We start from the raw sequence: 22,525 nt of genomic DNA, 5'->3' as shown, positions 1-22,525 counted from the left end.
TTTCTTGTCCAAAATAAGAATCATGGAGACCTGGTAAAAATCACAATTGGAAAGCATATCAATGGCCATCAATTGATTGAGCCAGGAAGTTCCATTTCCTGGGATAAGAAAGGAATATCTTATCTGCTATGCAGAAACATTCACATTCTCATTTGAAAATGAACAGTAACTACCCACCTTTCTGAGATTGCATTGTCAATTACACAGACACCAAGATGTCTTCTCTTGATGTGCACTCATTGGAGAAGCAAAGCCCAAAACATGCAAAATTCAAGCAGAAAATTCAAGCACTTCCAGACTTACACAAAATTTGCAGATATACAAGTCACAATCTCTTCAGTACCAATTGAGAGAGACCCAGTCCAACTCACTCAAATATTCAGAGTATTCTAAGCATAGCAGATGGAGCCCTCTTCTCTTAGAGGATAAACTATAAGGAAAGAAATAGATATCCCTCTTTTATAGGTAGGAAAATAATTTTCTCAGTGCCCTACTTTACAGCATTACTTTATCCAGGGTTATGTAAATTTTTAGTAGGTGGTTTATATGGGGACTTGATATAAGGGAGAAGAATGAGTTTCTATAGAGTGACAGAGAGGGTGAAAGGGTAGAGAAGAAGTTATTGTTATCATGGAGAACATAAAAAAAGCAATTGAAGTTTAATCCAGTGTTTAAAGACCCACACATAGAGCCAGGAAGAAGAATACTAGACAAAAGTTGAATCTATCCAAAGGTTTTAAGCAAGATAATAACTTGATCATGACTTATAAACTTTAATTAATTGTAATAAGAAAGAAATTTTAAATGACTACTAATGTACCACTCCCATGGAAGTTCTGTGGACTCCTCTAAGACACACTCATTCTGCACTTTCCTGAATCACAGCACCTGTAACCATAGTGGATTAAACTCTTCTGCTGGCAAATTTGCCTCCCCTGCAGGAACTCCACTATAGGCCCTAAATTTCATCAGATGAACATCATATTTACAAGTGCCCATCATGTTGGAATTACTCTCCTGCTGATGTTCACAGGAACCCCTGGAATAAACAACAAAAAAGTTAGGCCATGATTCCTTGGTATATTGTTCTTCACCACAAAAATTTTGCAATCTGAGATGCCTCTTCTGACAGGAAGGTGTTGTGACATCCAGGATATGCTGGAGCAGAATACAATGCATTGAAGTATAAGAAGTAGAACTAGATTTTTTAACCAGCTCCTTCCCCAGAGTACTTCACTGGCATTTACCCAACTCATCCCATTTTAAGAAAACTGTAGGGAATTAGGAGAATATTTTACCCCTTGCTAGCCTTCCCTGAGAGCCCTCCTGAACATGATGCTATTGGGTGGCAGTAGTTTGGCAAAGGGCACTGGCAAAATCATGGACTACTATCATGTATTTATTGTTATCCCTTGGCAATTCCTGGCCCCATAACCATTTCCCACGAGCAGAAATCAGCCACTTCATTGAAACAGATACACATTCATTGCAATAACTCACCCCCTGTATTAGTTAGGGTTCTCTAGAGAAACAGAATTAACAGGAGATATCTGAAAATATAAAATTTATAAAAGTGTTTCCCATAATCATGGGGATGTACAGCCCAAGGTCTGTAGGGCAGGCCACAAGCTAGCAGCTCTGATGAAGTTTCTCCTGAACTCTCAGGAGAGGCTGGCTGGGCAACCATGAGGATGTATGAGTGCAAGATCTATAGGGCAGCCACAACCTGACAGCTCCAGTGAAGGCCCTCAGTGAACTTTCAGGAGAGGCTGGCTGGCTGAAGTAGGAAGAGTGTCTCTTCCGAGTCCTCCTTAAAAGCCTTTTAGAGATTAAATTAAGCACCACTCATTGCAAAGGCAATCAGCTGTGGATGCTACCAATGTGGTCATGGTTGAAGTCCATGAAGTGTCCTCATAGTAACAGACAGGCCAGCACTTGCTTGACCAGACAATGAGGCACCATCACCTGGCCAAGTTGACACATGAAGTTGACCATGACAGCCAACCCTTGTCAAATTAACAGTTATACAAATCACCATAAACCATACTTAATCTCTAAATAGAAAACAATAATGGACACTTTTTTCCTTTGCCTAACAATATCCAACTGCCCCACATACAACCAGAAATAAATAAAATGTTTCCAAAATATGGTGCAAGTCCTTGGGTAATATTCACTCTTAAACTTCATATCTTACAACTTAAATACTATAATATGAACAAAACTGCTTATGTCATTGGATAAAATAAAGAAGTAAACAAAGATATTTGATTTATATGTAAGTACACAGATACTAAGCAAGAAAGAAATATTCATAATGTTACAGTCATCATGTCTGTAGCTGATCACATGGTCATAGTTCATATTTATCACTAACTTCTTCCATTACTCTTTTTATATTTTCTTCATCTTCAGCAAGCACTTCAGCTGGCTGTGATTCTTTGCCTGTTAGGGCAACCCAAACCTTCATTACTGACATTTTAGAGCCATTGGCAGTCCTGCCCAGATTGCATTGTTGCAATTTTCCATTGATTTTAATAACAGGGCATGGTAGTACTAAAAGATGCCCTAGGGGATTTCCTATATTCCAGGAAAACTCTTCTTTGCCTCCACTGTGTAGTTGCAGTCCTACTTCTGCCTGATAGGGTCATTCACACCAGCCAGTAAAGTAATCCCCTTCTTCAATTGTTGAGCCAGGGGCATGAGTAGCCCAAAGTGACCAGGTGGCATTCTTAGATTCCAGTTCAATGGAATCATTGTTGCTTTTCCTGGTAGAAGAACTCCCCCTTCCAGAACTAAACCTTTAGAGAAGTGGAGCTCAAAGTTACAGGGGCAAAAATTTTCCTAGTGGATCACTAAGGCTAATAGTGATTCACAAGGCCATTCCACTGTTCTATCAATCCAGCTCCCTATGAATGGAGAACATGGTAAGACAAGAGATTTCCTTTAGCATGTGCCCATTCCCACACTTCATTTTCTGTGAAGTGGGTTCCTTGATCATAAGTAATGTGTGTGGAGTATCATGATATTTCTTAAGGCATTCTGTAAGTTCATGGATGTAGTTTTGGCAGAAGCACTGCATGCAGGGAAAGCAAACCCATTTCTACAGTACGTGTCTATTCCAGGTAGAACAAACTACTTCCCCTTCCATAATGGAAGTGATCCAATGTAATCAACCTTCAACCTTGTAGCTGGCTGATGACTTCATGGAATGGTACCATATTGGGGCCTGAGATGGATCTCTGCTGCTGGCATTAAACAGGAATCCAGGAGAAGAAACTAGCAGATGACTCCGTGTTCACCATGTGCCCTTCCAGATGAGAGAGGAACCTGACCATGTTCACCACATACTTTTCCAGGTAAGAGGGAAACCCTGACTGTGTTTGCCATGTGCCCTTCCACCTGAGAGAGGAACCTTGAACTTCATCGGCCTTCTTGAACCAAGGCATCTTTCCCTGGATGCCTTGGATTGATCATTTCTATAGACTTGTTTTAATTGGGACATTTTCTCAGCCTTAGAACTGTAAATGAGCAATTTATTAAATTCCTCTTGTTAAGAGCAATTCTGTTTGTGGTATATTGCATTCCAGCAGCTAGCAAACCAGATTCTCTCTCAATTGGAAGGGCACATGGTGAACACTGTCAGGGTTTTTCTCTCATCTGGAAAGGCAAGTGGTGAAAACAGTCAGGATTCCTCTCTCATCTGGAAGGGCACATGGTGAACACGGCATCATATGCTAGCTTCCTCTCCTGGCTCCCTGTTTCATGAAGCTCCCTGGGAGGCATTTTCCTTCTTTGTCTCCAAAAGTCACTGGCTTATGGACTCTCTGCTTCATGGTATTGCAGCATTCTCTGCTCTCTCCAAATCTCCAACCTCCAAAATGTTTCCTCTTTTATAGGACTTCAGAAACTAATCAAGACCCACTCAAATGGGTGAAGACATGTCATCACCTAATCCAGCTAAACAACCACTCTCAATTACATCACATTTCCAGGGAGACGATCTAATTACAGTTTCAAACATACAATGCTTGTGTTAGTTAGATTCAGTTGTCAACTTGGCCAGGTGAGCATACCTAGTCTTGTTGCTGTGGACATAAGCCAATGGTACATGAACCTCATCTGTTGCTAATTACATCTGCAGTGGGCTAGGAGGCATGTCTGCTGCAATGAGTGATGTTTGACTTAATTGGCTGGTACTTAAATGAGAGATCGCAACATAGTACCGCTAAGTAGCTCAACATTCCTCATTTCAGCACTCACAGCTCAGCCCAGGCCTTTGGAGAGGCAAAAAGAAGTCACCCCAGGGAAAGTTGTTGGAACCCAGGGGCCTGGAGAGAAGAGCAGCAGAGACCATCCAGTGCCTTCCTCATATGAAAGAACCTTAGTGGAAAGTTAGCTGCCTCTCCTCTGAAGAACTAACAAAATAAATCCCCTTTTATTAAAAGCCAGTCTGTCTCTGGTGTGTTGCATTCTGGCAGCTAGCAAACTAGAACAGATTTGGTACCGGAGAGTGGGGTGCTGCTGCGGTTTGCAAACACCAGACCTGTTGGAATGGTGTTTTGAATGGCTAAGGAAAGACTTTGGAGGAACTGTGAAGAGATTGATGATGAAGTCCTGGAGTGTTTGAAGAGACTGTTGGTGTTAATGGAACTACTACCAATCTTGACAAAGGAGGACACAAAAAGGGGAAAAATTGGAGTTTGCAGAGTGAGAACCATGGAAGCTCGGGTCTGAAGCTGAGAAACCTCAGCCAGGAGAGTGGACCCACCCATATACATGGAGAGGGTGAGTTTACCCTGAAGGGCGAGGATGAGTCTCCCCTCTCATTGCAGTGGAAGAGTTGTGCAGCCTTGGGCCTTGGAAAAGGCGTAGCATGATCCTTGGGGGACTGGGAGAGCCTGGCTGCCACCATGTGGAGGGGTTGAGTGTGTGCCCCAGAAATGGCAGAGAGTCCAGGGGTGGCCCTGATGCCTGGAGAGAGTGGAGCCCAGAGGTGGTCTCCTCGATGTTCCCTGAGGTTGATTTGGAAAAAGGCAGGCCACTGCATAGGCCCTCAGAAAGGGTGGGATTGTCACTTTCTACAGCCAAAGGATAAATGACTTTCAGACTTTGAAATCCAATGGTGTTTGCATGCAGGTTTTCCTTCCAGTTTCTCCCTATGGATCCAGTGTTTATCCTCCTTTGCATATTGGCATCAGATAACTTGTTTGACATTCACAGGCCCACAGCAAGAAGAGAAGTTTTTGCACCTGTTTAAGGTGATGCTTGAAGTTGCCAAGTTGACAAGGGGTGGACATGTGTTAATTAGATTCAGTTGTCAAATTGGCCAGGTGAGCATACCTAGTCTTGTTGCTGTGGACATAAGCCAATGGTACGTGAACTCATCTGTTGCTAATTACATCTGCAGTTGGCCAGGAGGCATGTCTGCTGCAATGAATGACATTTGACTTAACTGACTGGTGCTTAAATGAGAGATCACAATGTAGCACAACTAAGCAGTTCGGCATTCCTCATCTCAGCACTCACAGCTCAGCCCAGGCCTTTGGAGATGCAGAAAGAAGTCACCCCAGGGAAACTTGTTGGAACCCAGGGACCTGGAGAGAAAGAGCAGTGGAGACCATCCTGTGCCTTCCACATAAGAAATAACCTCAGTGGAAAGTTAGCTGCCTTTTCTCTGAAGAACCAACAAAATAAATCCCCTTTTATTAAAGCCAATCCATCCCTGGTGTGTTGCATTCCAGCAGCTAGCAAACTAGAACAATGCTGAATATGGATTAGAAGAAATGACTGTTTTTAAAAAATGGGATTAGGATTAAGACATGGCTTTTCCAGGGAACACACATTCTTTCAAATCAGCACACATATCAATCAATGGATTTCAAATTGCAGCCTCAGAAATAAACCTTCCAAACTGGTCAATTGATTTCTTTTCTTTTTTCTTTTTTGTTTTACTCTATTGTTTACCAATATCTTATTTTTTCTTTCATGGTCAGTTATTTGTGACAAGTTTCCCAAGCCCACTAAACTACAACATAAAGGCCTCTTCAATAAATAGTGCTGGGAGAAAAGGATATCCACCATAACAATGAAAGAGAACATCTATCTCACACATTATACAAAAATTAAATCAACATGGATCAAATACCTAACTATAAGGATGAGTACCACAAAACTCCTAGAAGAAAATGTAAGGGCATGTCCCCAAGACATAGTGATAGATGGTGGTTTTAGACTTTTCACCCAAAATACAAGCAATGAGAGAAAAATAGATAAATGGGAATTCCTTAAAATTAAATCCTTCAGTACTTCAAAGGTCTTTGCCAAAAGGGTGAAATGGCAACCAACTCAATGGGAGAAAATATTTGTAAATCACATGTCTTATGAGGGTTTCATATTCAAAATATATATAGTAATCCTATAAAATACATGTAGGAATGACACACAACACATTAAGGCACACAACCCAGTTAAAAATGGGAAAAGTGAAATGAGAAAACATTTTTTCAAAGACAGAATACATATGCTTCAAGAGCACATGAAAAGCTGCACAACTTCGCTAGGTATTAGGGAAATGCAAATCAAAACTACAATGAGATATCACCTCACACCTACTAGAATTGCTGCTATTAAAAAAAAGGAAAGCTGCAAGTATTGGGAAGGATATGGAGAAATTGGAACACTTACTCACTGTTGGCAGGAATGTAAAGTGGTACAGGTTTGGTGGAGGACAATTTGACATTTCCCCAGGAAAATAAGTAGAGTTGCCTTAGAACTCAGAATCCCACTACTTGGGATATACCCAGAAGACATGAAACCAGGGATGAGAACAGAAACTTTTACACTGATGTTCATAGCAGCATTATTCACAACTGCCAAAAGATGGAAAAACCATAATGTCCATTAACATATGAAAGGATAAATAAAAGGTCATTTTGTTGAGTGAAATATGTCAGACCCAAAAGAACAAATATTGTATGATTTCACTGACATAAATATTTAAAATATATAAACTCTTAGACATATAAAATATTGAATGAGGCTAAAGAATGGGGCAATCATTTAATATGTACAGAATGTTTAATTAGGGTGAGAATAACCATTTGGAAATGGACAGAGGTGATGGTACATGTTATTGTGAGAATAATTAACAGTGTTGAGTAGTGTGTGAATGTGGTAGAAAGGGGAAGTTTAAGGCCATGTTATGCCACCAGAAGGAAAGTTGAAAGTTGAAACATGGAAATGTATAACAGTGAATCTTATGGTAGACAATGCCCATGATTAACTGTACAAATATTAAAAAGTTCTTTTCATGAACTAGAACAAATGTGTGACACTATTACACAGAGTTGATAATAGAGGAGTATATGGGAAAATATACCTATTACAAACTTTGAAAGGTAGTTTGCAGTAATATTTTAAAAATCTTTCATTAACAGTAACAAGTGTACTACACCAATAACAGGAAGGGATATGGAGTATGGGAGGACTTGGGTTTTCTTTTCATTTCTTTTATGGAGCAATTAAATGTTCAAAAATTGATCATGAGGATGCATGGGCAACTATGTGATGGTACTGTGAGCCAGTGATTGTATACTTTGAAGCTTTTGTATGGTATGTGAATATATCACAATAAAACTGCATAAGAAATAAGTAAATGTATTTAAATTTAGGAAAAAATATAAATTTGTAAGAGGCAGAAAATTACTTTTAAGTGAAATATGTAGACAAAAGTTTTACAGTCCATGTTATATGATACATATAGCATCCACTACATCACCAAGGACTGACCTTGCCCCTGTCCCACTCCATATCCCTAGACATCTCTCCTTATAACTCCCTGGAAGCATGACAAATTTTGACTGTTATAACCTTGAATGCTTTCTGCACTGAGTGCATTTTGTTTTGAGAAAAGAGCACATACATAGATATTTTCCAAAAATATGCATGCCTTTGTCCCAGGCCCTATATAATCTAAGGAGCTGCTGCCATAGGTATGGACACCCTAAAGTAAAATTCTTACCACCTGGCTATCCATCTCTAGGTAGCTGCAGTTCTCTGTAAGTTCCCCTAATGCATTCTCAAGGGCTGATAGCCATGAAATTTAGTGTATTTTTCTGCGAGTCACAGCAGGCTCATTGTGGGGTGGATTGTGGATGTCCCAGCTGAGTCTCCCCCTATTTTTTCCTTAGAGGTGAGTCCTGCTGCTGGTTCATGGGATGCAACAAAATATCAAGAAGAGGAGTAGATAATCTACACTTTAAAAAGGGAACAACCTACAAATACAGAAATCACCTATGTGAAACTCAAAAATCTTTGTGCCAGGTAAGAGAAGTCAGGTACAGAAGGAATACACACTTTGTGATTAATTCCATGTATGTTAAATTCTATCACAGGCAAAAATAATGCACAATGACAGAGAGCAGATTAGGGCTGCTTGGGCTGGGTGGGTATGGGGGTAAGACTACAAAAGATTCATTTGTAGGAGTTGAAAATTCACCATATTTTGTATATAATGATGGATACTATGGATATAATCAGAAAAGCAGTAAGTAAATTTCATTTTTAAAATTCAAAGTCTGCTAGTATGGACACATATATTATCATAACTATGTACAAAATAAACTTAGAAAATAAAAGTACACACAGGAATCACATTTTAGAATTTAGGTATCAGATACTATGTTATGTATTTTCAAAAAATATATATTTCCTGAATACAATAGTACATAATTAAGTTAGGAAATTTTGTACATAAAGATTTATTAAGAATAGGAATCAAAACTGCATCATCTAAAATTAGTATTTTAAATACTTTATGGCATTTTCATGCAGAATCCTTTCACTCTATATGTGTATAGAGGTGTATGTATCTCTAACTAGACTACATAAAATTTCTGTTTCTGCTTTTTACTACTTGAGATTAGACAAACAGGGTTATCTTCATCCTGAAATGACATTGAAACATATATATTTTAAGATCTTTGCAATATTCCATGGTAAAGATTTATTCATGCATTGTCAGGAATATTTGACAGTTCTTAAACTCTCAATTCTTAAACAAGGACTTTGAAAACATTTATGTTATATCATTAGGACAGACAAGCAGGACTGGGAATAGAGTGATTGAAATGAATATAAACATTTTAAAAGTGTCAAATCCTATTGAACTATTTTTTCAGGAGAATTCTGAATTCCAGTAAATATATGAAAAAGCCATAAAAGTTTAATATTTAGTGTTTAGTTTTGATTAAAAGTATTTATAAATTGAAGTATTCATATCAGAGTTATATAGTTGTCTTGTTCCCTGAAATCCCAATTTAAAGATTAGATGATTTTACAAGGTTATTTTCCATTTCAAACCTTGATTTCTGCTCATGTTCCATCCATCTAAAAGGAAACAACTTAAATGACCAGTGAGTTATAAATGTTCTGCTTATGTATTAGTCAAAGTACTCCTACAAGTTACTTGAATATATTCACAGAAAGGACAGTGCTCCAGATGAAAATGGCAAAAAAGGCAATTTCAAAGTAGGCAGCAAAAATGATAGACTTCCATAAACATCCAAAACATCAGATCCAGAATGAAAGCTCCCAGGCATTACATCAAGTAGCTAGAATAACAATATTGGAAATAATGAAATCTCAACAAAATTTACATTGTAGCAGTCACAAGGAATCAATGATAGAAGCTCTAGTTCTGTTTTCTTGAAGATAATACATTAAATAAACAAAATTGGATTCAGCAATGACAGGAAAGAACTATCAGTCCATGAAAAATTATGAATGAATTTCAAAAACATTATACTGAGCAGAATAAGACATACATGAAAGGCTATATATAATGTGCTTCTATTTACATGAAATTCTAGAACAAGCAAAATAAGGCTATGATATGGACAAGAATTCAATGAAAAGAGGGTGAGGGCACTTTCTGGGTGGGAGTTATGTTCTATATCTTGAAAGTACTATGCATGTGCATATATATGATAAAACTCACTGAATATTCATTTAAGATTTATATATTTATGCTTACCTCACATTAAAAAAAATTCTGTAAATAAATATTGAACTCTAGTGAATAATCAGCATGATGAAGTATTTAGAAGTATTTCCTGCAATTTACTGATGTCTGCAATTTACTTTGAAATGCACTAAAAACATAATAACTTGATGGATGGATATAAAGGTATGTGATTGAGTTTAATAAACTGTTAATGGAAAATGTTGCTTTAGCATTCCATAATAAAATTTGGAAAAGTAGCAAAACCATAGTACTACATCACAATGTTTTTGCTTGTCTTTTTTTGAATAAGAGTTTCAAAAAAGTATGTGGTATTAAATAGTTAGGTGTTTGATTACTTTTAGGTGTTCAGCATGAAGTTGAAAATTATAACCATCTTCTGGGAGAACCCTGCAGAGGTGCTACTTTGGAGTTTATGTTTCAATCAACAAGATCAGATGGAAAAAATTAGCCTCAGGTTTCTTACAAAGGCATAAGATAGACAAATTTTAGCATATCCACTCAAAGAAATACTACTCAGGAATGGAAAGGACAAAATGTATCAATAGACTAAACCATAAATGTAAATCTCAAAATGGTTATGCTGAAATAAAAATCCTACCCTAATAATGTAATGATTAGAAATTTGTAGTATTCCCAAACATACAACATTATTAATAATGTTTCAGGGACTGAGAGGGAGAGATATCAGAAAAGAGAGAAAGAATGGATGGATGTTTAAAATAGAGCATGTAAACTGTTTTGGGCTTGTTGGATATGATTATTATCTTGATTATGGTGATGCCTTCATAGTTATATACACATATCAAAATTCGAGAAATTGCATATACTGATAGGTACAGTTTAGTATCTAACACATACCTGAATAAAAGTTTAGAAAAAAATATTTGATAAATTGTTAGACTGCTATTTTCCTAACAAAATGGTGCAAATATTTTGAAAAATTAGTTAATATAATTTAACTCTTCAATTTATAAGCTGACTTATGATTGAGAATATAATATAAATCCAAACTTACATTGAATAGGGTGTGCAATTTTCTTTAACATAATTTTGAATTTCATGGACTTAATTCTTCAGAACACTTCCAAAAATACACCCAACCTGTATGAATGAAAGGGAGAAATCTAGTAATCAAAATTCTGTGGTAAAGATAAAAATAAATAAAAGCAAGTACAGCTAAAGTGAGAGTAATAGGCAGTACCTTATACTGGGATTAATATTCAAATAAAAATTTAATATGCAATATTGTTAAGCAAAGTTTTCTAAAATTGTTGAGGTATTCTTCCCACATTCATTTTCAGTCTAAATGAGGTAATATTATGTCAGTTTTTGAAGTACATAAAAGATTTACATTACAGAGAACCTTATATATATGGTAACTAAAAATAAAACATCCTTAGCTAGTTCTAAGCACTATTCTTAAGAAACACAGGCAAGAATTCATCTTGACATCTCATAGTATTGAACCTAAACCAATCAGCATCAGCCATTAAATTGTAGTGTCAAAAGGATTTAAAATTAATTCCTGGGATATATGGTCAAACAAAAAGAGACAAACATATTTACACAAAAATTAGAGTCTGCAAGTGTTTTAGGGTATTCTTAAATTTGCAGCATAATTGTTACTAATCCATATACCAAGCTTCAAGTTCACACAAATGAAAATCTCTTTAGAAAAATACCTCCAAATTCTATATCACATTCATCATCCCTCACAGCTGAGAGGAGTGAAGAATGTGCTCTTGATAAACATACAAAATCACTGAGCAGCCCCCATCTAAAAAAGAGCAGCAGCTCTCAGTGCATTCCTTAAAGATACAGATGAAATGCACAAAAGCATCAATACCATCTGGTCCCTGACAAGCCATGGGCATGCATTTTACATTAGGGTAATTGACTGGAAGTCATTGTGGAAGCTAGAAGTGGACCATAAGCTAGATTACATCAGGCAGGATCACTGAAACTACAATTCAGACAGTTTATGAGGGACCCCATAAGAAATCAATAAGTACTGCCTAATGAAAATGAAACCATACAAAAAGTTAGTTTGAAATATAATATGAGGGAAGATAATATTTTCTAATATATAAATTTTGAGAACTGGAGTGGAGGCTGAGTGAAAATGCACTTTCATACTGAGGAAAATTTGAATGTAAGAACTTTGTAAAGGGAAAAAAGCAGAAATATATGAAGAAAGGAAGATATTCATATTTTATTAAATTTTGACACTGAGATCTAGGTCATATCAACTTCATATTTTGTTTTGGGTGGTATCACATCCTACATATTCACAAATAATTTCACAAAATCAGAGGCCTTCAACCTTTGAAGCAATTTTTATATATAGGCCCCCAAACCTACCCTTCTGATGCCTTAGTTTACTTTGTACATCATCTGTACCAAGGAATTATTCTTTAAATTGAAAAAGGATGTAGAATATTGCCTTAGAATGAATTTTGCATAAGGGATTCATTGGATACAAGTAAATAAGAACAATTACCCTGCAACGGAATACTGTGCAAGGCAGGCCAAATGACTATTTCTTACAGAGTTGTGACTTTCTAGGTAAGACAAAGCCATGTAAAAACTGCCTCATGAGAAAGGCAAGCAAAACATCGTGCACACATACACACTAAGTAGAGATATATTCCATCTGATCCTAATACCATGTTTACCAAAAGTGGGATACAATGATTTGACCTCAGAATGGTCACTGGGATTTTTACAGCTGTTCATGCCAGGGTAGGGGTGGAAAATGAAAAATGGGTGTACTTATCCACATACTCAAGGATGAATTAGAAAAAGAAAATTTAATTATCTATGAAAAATAATTGTAAGAATATGAGAATGAGGATCATAAAAAAATTGCCCCTTATATTAAAATTAAAAGGAACAGATTGGACTTTTATCTGCATGAAGTGACTCCTTTGTGATGGTTTTGTCTGAATAAATGGGTGTTTTCTGATCACTGGTGACTTCCACATCTCACCTTGATAATCTGTTGCATGCCAGAAGATAAAAAACATTATTTATCTCACTAGTTTTCCCAGCTTCTCTGTCTGTTTTCAACTCCTTTCTCTGGTTTGGAGGCTAGATTTGAATGAGAGAATCTTTCAGTTGGTATCATGTATTTCTCAATGCTTTGAAACACTAATGTGACCAATGACCTTTCACTTTTCGGTAAAGAGTCTGCAAACCACATGTCTTACAAAGGGAAGAAGAACTCATCTCCTGCTTGTCATGTTCTCCATATCATAAATCCATTCATTACAAACATCCAACCAAGAAGAAGACATTTATCTGTATGTATTTGTATGCATTTATTTGTATGTATTATGGGCAAAACAGGGCTCCCATTAAACTATATGACAAGGTTAAGACTTTCAGGAATGAGGGTTTCATTGACTAAAGTGAAAAAAAGTAGGAGGAGATGATCAAACAGAAAACTAGATGATTGGATTAAACTAAGAAAAATGACATAAAAAATTGAACATCTATGATTGAAAGAGGCAGAGAGAACAATGAAATGCTTTCAATACTTTCTAAAACAATTAAAAGTAAATTTCAAAATCAAGACTTAGAAAAGACAGAGAAAAACAGACTAAAAGAACTATACAAAATATACTGTAGGCTGCATTATGTTAGTAAATTTAAAATCTACATATTTAAAATGTATCCTTTTAGGAAACTATAAATTACTAAAATTAACTTGAAAACATTAAAATCTTTAGCCGTTCTTTTGTAATTCCTCCATAATTTCTCATAAATGTAATTGAAATATTATAGGAAGTTTCTTCATCTGAAAATAGATGCTGGCAAAATAACAGTGACAAATCTTACTATTTTCAAACCACATTTTCTGACTACATTGCAGCATGTGATGTGTTCTCTGACAATGAAGTGACATGAGTAAGATGGCTGAATAAAAAGTCCAAACCCCTGTCTCCCAACAGGAACACTCAAAGATAGGCAGAGACTGGCCAAAGTAACCAACTGAGCACTCTGTGAAATAGTCAAAGATTTACAGCAACCAAAAAAATGCTGAATCAAGAAAAAGGCAACTTTAAAATGGTAGGAAAACCTCATAGCCTTTTATGAGCCCTTCCCTCACCCATTTCCCAGGTGGTGCAGAGGCAGCTTTTGCTCTCTGTGTGGGATCCTGGTCCTAGGCCTGGAGAGAATAAGGATCACCTTCCAACCTGCCTGGTGGCAGCCTGAAGAACACGTATAATGTTCTGTCTCTGTCTTTCCTTTTCTTGAACACACTCTGGACCCAGAATGCAGTCGTGTCTGTAAAACACCTTAAGGGAGCAAATAGCTGCCTTTATTCTCCCAGTCCTCTGAAATTTCCCATGGGGAAACCCAGGAATGAGTGTGTGATTCTCCCAGGTCCCACCTCACATCTAAAGCCCTGCTGGTTTATATTTCCAGAGGAGGGGAGTTTTGCCTACAAGAATCCTCATCTCAGTGTACAGACCAAGCAAACTCCCCAGGCAGGACATGCCTGGTTTCTTCAGTTCACCTAGCTATGCTTCTTCCTTCACTTAAATGTTAATCAACTGTTCTTTACTTTCACAGCCTTTTGATAGATTTGGTTGTTTTGATAGGTTTGATTTTGTAATGTATCAGTTTGTCTATTTAACTCCATGCCTTTGTTTGCCATATGCTGCCTGTAAGTAGAAATTCCATTCACTTTGCCATGACTAAATGCTAACCTTTCCTCATTAGCTGAGCACAACTGCCATTTTCATTCTGGATTCTATGCCCCCACCTCTACAACTGGAAAGGGACTCAGAAGAGTGAGAAGGTTTTGCTCACTACACTATGATTCCTTTGCCTCAGGGATATAGCAGCTCAAATCCTCTTTGGGTTGGTTGCTCTCCAATGCTTTTCCTCTCCTTTTTATATACTTTTTCAACTTTTGTCATCATTTTGAGTTGTAGAGCATGATCAATAGCAACTGCCACCACATCCAAAGTGGGAATGAATTTAACCATATTTTTTTCATCTTCCTTTCAGAAGTACATATAGGAATGCCCCTGAGGCAACCCCCAGGAGTAGAAGGAATGGTATGACCCAGAAGTTGCTAATACCACAAAAGAAACAACATAGCACAGAAGGTAAATGAATGCTATTTTTTTCATGCAGTGGTGAAAATACCAATTAGAAGATACAACCATTTCCAGTGTTGTCACACTTTGAGAAATATGAATAATATACTTAAGAAAGAAGTAAGTATGCATGGGATGCATTCACATACTTGAACAAAGATCTTGTCCAGAACATCCAAGTGTAAGTGTAATGTCTGGGACTCTGAGCAAAAAACAGGCCCTTACCTTTTCATAAAACAGGTTCATAGAGATAATTCATGGACCATACAAATCCCCAATTTAAAATATACAATTCAACATCCTTAACAATATGTACAGCTCTTTTATTTTTAAAACTATAAAGTTTTTCTTTTCATATTTCAAATATTTCAACCTTTCCTGCATGTGGAGCAGGCAGGACCTGGAAGACACAGACATTTGCCTGCACACATTGGGCCAGAATCAATCCATGCTGGTTAAGAAACCAGAGCTGAGGTCCTGTGTATGCAAGAGGAAGGAGACCCCTCTCAAATCTCCCAAGAAAAACCTGATTTAAATCACAATGTGAAACACAGTCCAATAAAAAGGATGAACGCAGCTATGTTCATTGATGACTTATGCTTGAGAATATATGACCTGGAGACCCCAGCAGGATAAACCAGAAGAGTCTCCAGGATAATCCAATATTCTGGCCCCCTGGGGAACTCTGTAGGTGCTACCAAGAGAGGATGGGAGAATGGGAGGCGGGGTCTGTGGTTGGCGTCTTGGGAATGGGGATGAAGTGAGGGTGTGGCCAGGGGCAGAATTTAGGTGTATGTAATTGAGGGGCAAGGATGAGAGGATTTCTTGTAGGAGAAAGGGACAGGGGCCATTGGTAAGCAATTTAGGCCAGAGAAGAAGGACAGGGACCAGCTTGGAGAGAGGATAGGGTTCACCTCAGTAGGTTAGGGGGTCAGTAAGTCAACAGGTAAGCAGATTGGGAGGATACATGAAGCAAGGTAATCTGGACTCACCAGAGAAACTGGAGGTCTTGGATAGGGGCCCCATTTTACTCCGAGGTTTATCCTGTTTGGCAGCTCCTTTAGCAACCTAGACGCTTTACGTCACCTCCTTCAACCAATCCCCTGCCTTTGCTCCTTGTGCGTCACAGTGGACACCCTCGCGACCCCATTCTAAGGATGCCCCTCCCCCCACCGGATCCACCACTGTGTGCCATTCCCAAAGATAGATTCTCTTTGGAAACTTCCCGAGCTTTCTTACTTCTGAACCTTCCCAACAGATCTCTCCCTCCCTCCCCCTTTCTCTTTGCCTCCCTCCTTTTGTGATATCACAGTTTTCAATGGTTAATCTTAGCTGCAAACCTTATAAAGGAAATACTTGCACGTCTGCAAGCAGCCACTAACTGCATGGGCAGAGTGGAGAATTATCAAACTCTTTTCCCGGAAATTGATAGAAACAGTCAAAAAATCAGAAATAAATAGCAGATAGGAACACCAAAACATCTAAATCTCACAGAGAAATATCTATATATAAGTACATTTTATATCTACACATAAATGTATAGATATAGAGAGAGCAATATTATTATATATAACTGTGGGAGAAATATTATTTCTAAATACATATGTCATTTTTACAAAAATTAATCCATCTTGGCCAACATTATTCTCATTATATCTCAGGGGAATTAAATTGAATGCTTGTTCTCTGAATATAAGGTAGTTGTGCTAGGAATAGATGATAAAAACTAAAAATATTAAATACATTTGGAAATTGAGAAGTACCCTTCTAAATAAAACATGAGTCACAGTAGAAATTTCAAAGATAGAAGGAGTAAAATTTATCTCAAAGGAAATAACGCTGACAATGAGGACTCAGATATTGTCTCTTTCTTGTCTGATGATTTTACTTCACTTTGGGAAAGATTTTTCATCTTAAAATCATTCTTTATAAACTTAAATGCTAAAAAATTGTGACTATGTCACTGATCTTACTACCCATTAACATGGGATTTAAATTGAGAACACGAATGGGAAAAGGAAACCTAGATTCTCGATCATCCACAGAAGTCCAAGCAACTTGGAGCCTACAGGAAAAAGTTTTTCTTTTCTTCTCAGAAATTTGCCTGATGATATCCAGATTTCTTGGCAACACCAGAAGTGATGGGGGGCAAGTGTTGAACTAGTAGACAGTCCCAGGAACCAAGGTGAATAGACTAACCCCATTGCGATCATCCCTTTGGGGCCTTATCTTGACCTAAAGAACCTAAGTGCATTTATTGCATAACTGCTCTCTTATTACATAACACATTCAGGACATAGTAATATAAAAATGTTGTTTTAAACCTCATCACATTTCAGAATTAGGTAAACATATTGTAAATAAGAAACTTTCTATCACTGCTAATATCTCATGTCAACATCAATGCCTGCTCATATTTAGTTGTTATCCCTCTACAAAAGAAGAGTCTGAGGCTTAGAAAGGTCAGAGGATCAGTACCCTACCCAGAACATAGGCCTGGGGAGCAGTAGAGTGGAAACACAAGACCTAGCTTATCTGCACGTGGGGCTATACTCTCAGCCTTTCCAGGCATGCAGTCCATTGTTTCCACTGGACCGTTTCTTGAGGACCAGAAAGCTGAGTCCTCTCTCTCCCTGGACATGGCCCAGTGTGTGATGGCCATGAAGATATTTGCCTTCATTCTGTATTAGCCATCCATATAAAAAAGTGAAGTTCATATTAGTCATCACTTGTTCATAGTGAAACCATACTGACTTGAAGCATCTGTCCTTTCTTTTCTAAATGTATGCATAAACAATTATTTTACTAACTCATCCTCAAATTTTGCTGACATTTGCACAGTTAACTTTTTCTTACTTTTAGACTCATTGTGCCTTTCTTTAGGATTACTTAATAGTATCATATGGGCATATCTTATATTATTAATAATATATATATCATATATATACATACACATATAATATTTTTTAAAAGAAATGCAGTCACTTTTGTCCTTCCCCATGATAACCTCTGATCTACTATTTCTGAAAATTTATTTCAAGTTATGTCTTATCAGTGAAATCATACAATATTTGCCCTTCTTGTCTTGCTTATTTCATCAAGTACATTTTCAAGTTTTTACCCCATAATTTCTGTGCCTCATAACTTCATTATTTATTTGGAGAAATAAAGTTCCATTATATTTATGCATCATATTCTATTGACTCACTTGGTGACAGAAAATGGGTTGTTTCCATCCTTTGGCTATTGAGAATACTACTTATATGATTTTGTTACAAGTACCTGTTTGAGACCTTGTTGTTTTTTTCCTTTTATTTCGGGGGGACTATATCATTTATATTCATGTAGAGGGGCAATTGAATAGGAATTTCTCCAGCAAAAATGCCTGTTCTTCCAGAAAAAATCTCCATCATCACTCTGCAATGGAAACACATTGAATCCTAAATACATTCACCTCAGAGCCAGGTTAGAATATCTCTGTTTAATTTGCAAAGCTGCTCAAAGCAGATAACATAAAATGCATTGTTTTTTACAATGTGAATTTATTATCTTACCAGCTTGCAGTTTTGAGGCCATGAAAATGTCCAAGTCAAGTCATCATCAAGGTGATGCTTTCCTCCTATACACAAGTTACTAGAACTCCTGGATTCCTCTGTCACATGGCAAGTCACAGGGCCACATCTGTTGGCCCCTCCCTGCTATACTTTCATTTTGCTGCCTTAAGCTTCTTACTTCCTGGCTTTCCCTCTCTTTGCCCGAATTTCATTCCCCTATAAAGGACTCCAGTAAGGGGATTAAGACCCATAGTAACTGGTCAATGAGAGGGAGGGGCAAGGGGCATGAGATGTGTGAGTTTATTCTTCTTATTTCTTTTTCTGGAGTGATGCAAATATTCTAACAATGTTCATGGTGATGAATACACAACTATGTGATGATACTATGAGCCATTGAGTGTACATCATATATGGACTATATGCATGAGAAGATATGTCAATAAAAATATTTTTTAAATAATTTAAAAATTGGTATCATGAGAAAAAATCACCCACACTGAAAAAGGTGGATCAAAATTTCACTTAAGTAGTTTCACCAAAATATCTAACTTACAGGAAAGATTTAGTTTTTTTTTTTAATTTAAATGAATGAACTATATTTAAGTAGATGCAGAAACTAGGATAGAAGCCAAATGGATGATGGAGTCTCTTCAAACTAGATTAAAGCAATTCAAAATAGGTCCAGTAGGGTGCACAGGTGGTTCAGTGGTAGAATGCTCGCCTTCCATGCTTGAGACCCAGGTTCAATTCCCAGACCATGCACTCTGAGATTTAGTTTTAAAAGCACAACTTTCTGGGTTACACACAGTTGCAAGCCACCAAACACTCTGTTGTTTTCGAAGATGGGTTTGTTTCAGTTAATTTTTATGCATCATTCCAGATACTTATCTTCTTCTCTTTTTTCATGTACCATTGAAACAACCAACTCTGCAAGGCTAAGATGCACTTTATGTGACTGTAACCTATCCTCAGCCTACATTTTTCCTTTCCCACCAATATATGGATTTCTATGCTGATACTGAGATGTGAGAGGACCCATGATCATGGGCCAAACATTCACATCCTGGTAACTCTTTGTGTGAATGTGTGTGTAAATTGGCAGTGTTTGTGTATGTGTGTAGAGAGTGTGGATATTGTGAGATTTATGCAAGTTCTCAGTATAGTGTTATGGTGTGTGTATATGATTTTACTGCTTGTGTCTTATGAAAATGTATATGGTCATTTCAGGATCCATGTCAGTTTTATTGATGTTTGATATGGTTAGATAGTATATAGATGTGTGGTACTTGGTAAAATATCCAGTGACCCTATATGTGTTGCTATTTGTGTGTAGTCAGAAGCTATATATCCATTTGGAATATCTGTGTGCTGTGAGCATTTGCATGTGGAGAAAAGGTACATGAGTGTATGAGTGTGTGTGATTAGAATATGTTTAGAGGGTGGTTTGGGGGAGCAGCCCCTGATTCTTGAAAATATGTAGAAAGGGATTCAGGTTCTGTAGTGGTAGCAATAGGAAAACCTTCAGGCATCATTCATTATTCGCCTCTATGGGCTATAAGTAACGGTGTTGTACAAGGTATTCATAGGAGTTCTAGATGATGGGAAATGATCTGGGTGAAGATGTCAGAGACCAACTGTGATGAAGCACCCTGTGCAGCATTAACGAGTCTAGACATTATCCTGTAGACAGTGGAGCATCCGTAATAGGCTGTAATCCAGGAGTGACATAGGTAGAGAGAAGTTATCAGAAGAATCATGTATGCAGGGAAAATGAGATGAAGAGAATAGTTAGTAGACAGTGGCAAGCAAGAATATTGGGGCAGGCGCTGAATTTATGAACTGATTTCTTTTGAACTGCGCCTTGCCCCTAAAGTCTTTTTTTAAAAACATTTTTAAATTGTGAAATATAGCATATATATATAAAACAGCAATAAATTTCGAAGTACATTCTAACAGGTAGTTGTAGAACAGATTTCAGAATTTGGTATGAAATCTCCGATTTTCCCTTCTAGCTGCTCCAAGACACTGGAGACCAAGATAAATATCCATATAGTGATTCAGCAGCCATACTCATTTGTTAATCCTAAATTCTCTATTATAAGTTCACCTTCTCTGGTGATCCTCCTCCCAATTTTGGGGGGGGGTTCTTGGGCTAGCACCTGAAGTCTTTTATTTAAAGCTCTGATTCCTGCCTCCATCTTACTTTATTTCATAAGCAACCTCAAGTTATTATTGTTGAATAATTCATATTTACAAGCCTTCTCTTTCAGACTTGTTTATGCTAAATACTTGCTTTCTGCACTCTCTCGAGAGGTGATCTGATTTTACATAAACCGCACGTGGAGCAGCAGAAAGTTGGCATGTGCCCTGTGGTGGTACCCTTGGCTGTGGTCTGCCCTGCTCTCTGCCTGGTCTTGTGTGCCATGTGCATAAACCATCCCTCTGCACCGGGTGCTGTCCTTGTAGGAGTGGCAGGAGGGTCCCTCAGATGCTGCTGGGCTGGCCTGGGATTCCTGCTCCATTTCAGGCCCACCTTGGGCCATGCAGTGCAGAGCTGAGCAGCCTGGCCATGTCAGGGTGGCCAGAGAATACAGGGAAATGCTCCTCGGAAGGCCCTGAAGAGGAGAGAGGGATGCTGAGGGAGGCCAGAGAGATTAGGACAGCACCTTGAGGAGCCACCTGAGAAGTGACATTTCTTTATCTTCTGCAACACTGCTCTTTGAAAACTGTCCTACCTGTCATTTTATGTCATTTATTTTATATATTTATTTTATAACACAGAGTGGTTAAAATTAAATGTGATGATACAAAGGGGGCCAGATGTGACACAAACCTAGCTGCTGGGGAGGCAGAGGGTTGGAACTGCAGTCCCAGGGCTTGGAAACCTAGAAGGTTCTCCCTTAGCCATTTTGACATGACAACCAAGCACCTAAGCCAGTAGCCACTGTGGATCTGTCCCCTTGGCTTTGTTTTGCAAGAGATGCAGGTGTTTGTGGGAGTGGGGTGGGGTCTTTTCACAATGAAAACTTGTTTTGGGTGTGTTTGTGTCTTCCCTCTTTGCTCTGTTTCCAGTGCCTCAGTCATTAGGACACAGTCCTTAAAGAACTCAGAGAAACCAGAATTTCCATCAGATGCAGGCTGGGGCCTGACTGCAGCAATGGCCCTGGCACCCAGCTTCCACATTGCAAAAGGATTGCTGGGCGGCTGGGCCCTGCTGCCAGGCCCACTTCTCTGTGTCTCCTACTTCCATTTTAGATGCACTTTTTGAGTAACATATGGGTTTGCATCTGGCGGGAACTTGGCCTGCCATTTGCAAGCCTGGAGATGGATTTTTTTTTCTGGTGTACTTATGTGAATCCTTTATTTAGAAGTCCAACTAGAAAGAAATGGCTTCATGCTTTAGCTTGGCGGCCCCAGGGGGCTCTTTGGGCCTCCAGTTCTCTCTTTAGTCAGATGGATGAGTTAATGACTCATCTGCTTCCCAACAGCTGTCTCCCAGGGATGGCAAGCTCCCTGAAGGAGGTGCTGTGCACTTCCTCTCCTTGGGAGGCGCTGTCTTGGCTCGCAGCTGTCTCCTGTTCACAATGTTGAATGAAGCAGTGAACAGATGGTGTGTGCCGCCGCGGGGGTAGCACCCACAGCGAGTAGGGGGCTCTTTGAGCGAGCCCTTAACCTAAGCCAGGATGTGCTGGAGAACAGGCAGCTCAGGTGCCAGGAAGGCAGAGGTGCCCCTCCAGGTTGCCGCGTACCAGAAAAGACGTTCAAGTGATCTTTGGGTGCTGCGCTCCCCCCGGGCCGCGGGCTCTCTTGGTGGGCTCACTGTGCAGGCGCAC

The 22,525-nt window shown here is 38.3% G+C and overlaps 1 long non-coding RNA gene across 1 annotated transcript; it reads right to left on the bottom strand.

The window, feature by feature from the left end:
• Positions 1-935: 935 nt before the first annotated feature.
• Positions 936-16,228, bottom strand: LOC143672575 (uncharacterized). The gene is made up of 3 exons (XR_013169903.1): positions 16,131-16,228; positions 11,043-11,128; positions 936-1,039 (listed from the first exon to the last, which is right to left on the bottom strand). It is a non-coding gene; the product is annotated as an uncharacterized LOC143672575 (long non-coding RNA).
• Between the last annotated feature and the right edge of the window lie 6,297 nt (positions 16,229-22,525).

Source organism: Tamandua tetradactyla, chromosome Y (assembly GCF_023851605.1).
Source record: "Tamandua tetradactyla isolate mTamTet1 chromosome Y, mTamTet1.pri, whole genome shotgun sequence".
Lineage (NCBI taxonomy): Eukaryota > Metazoa > Chordata > Mammalia > Pilosa > Myrmecophagidae > Tamandua > Tamandua tetradactyla.
This window is presented reverse-complemented; position numbering and strand designations above follow the sequence as displayed.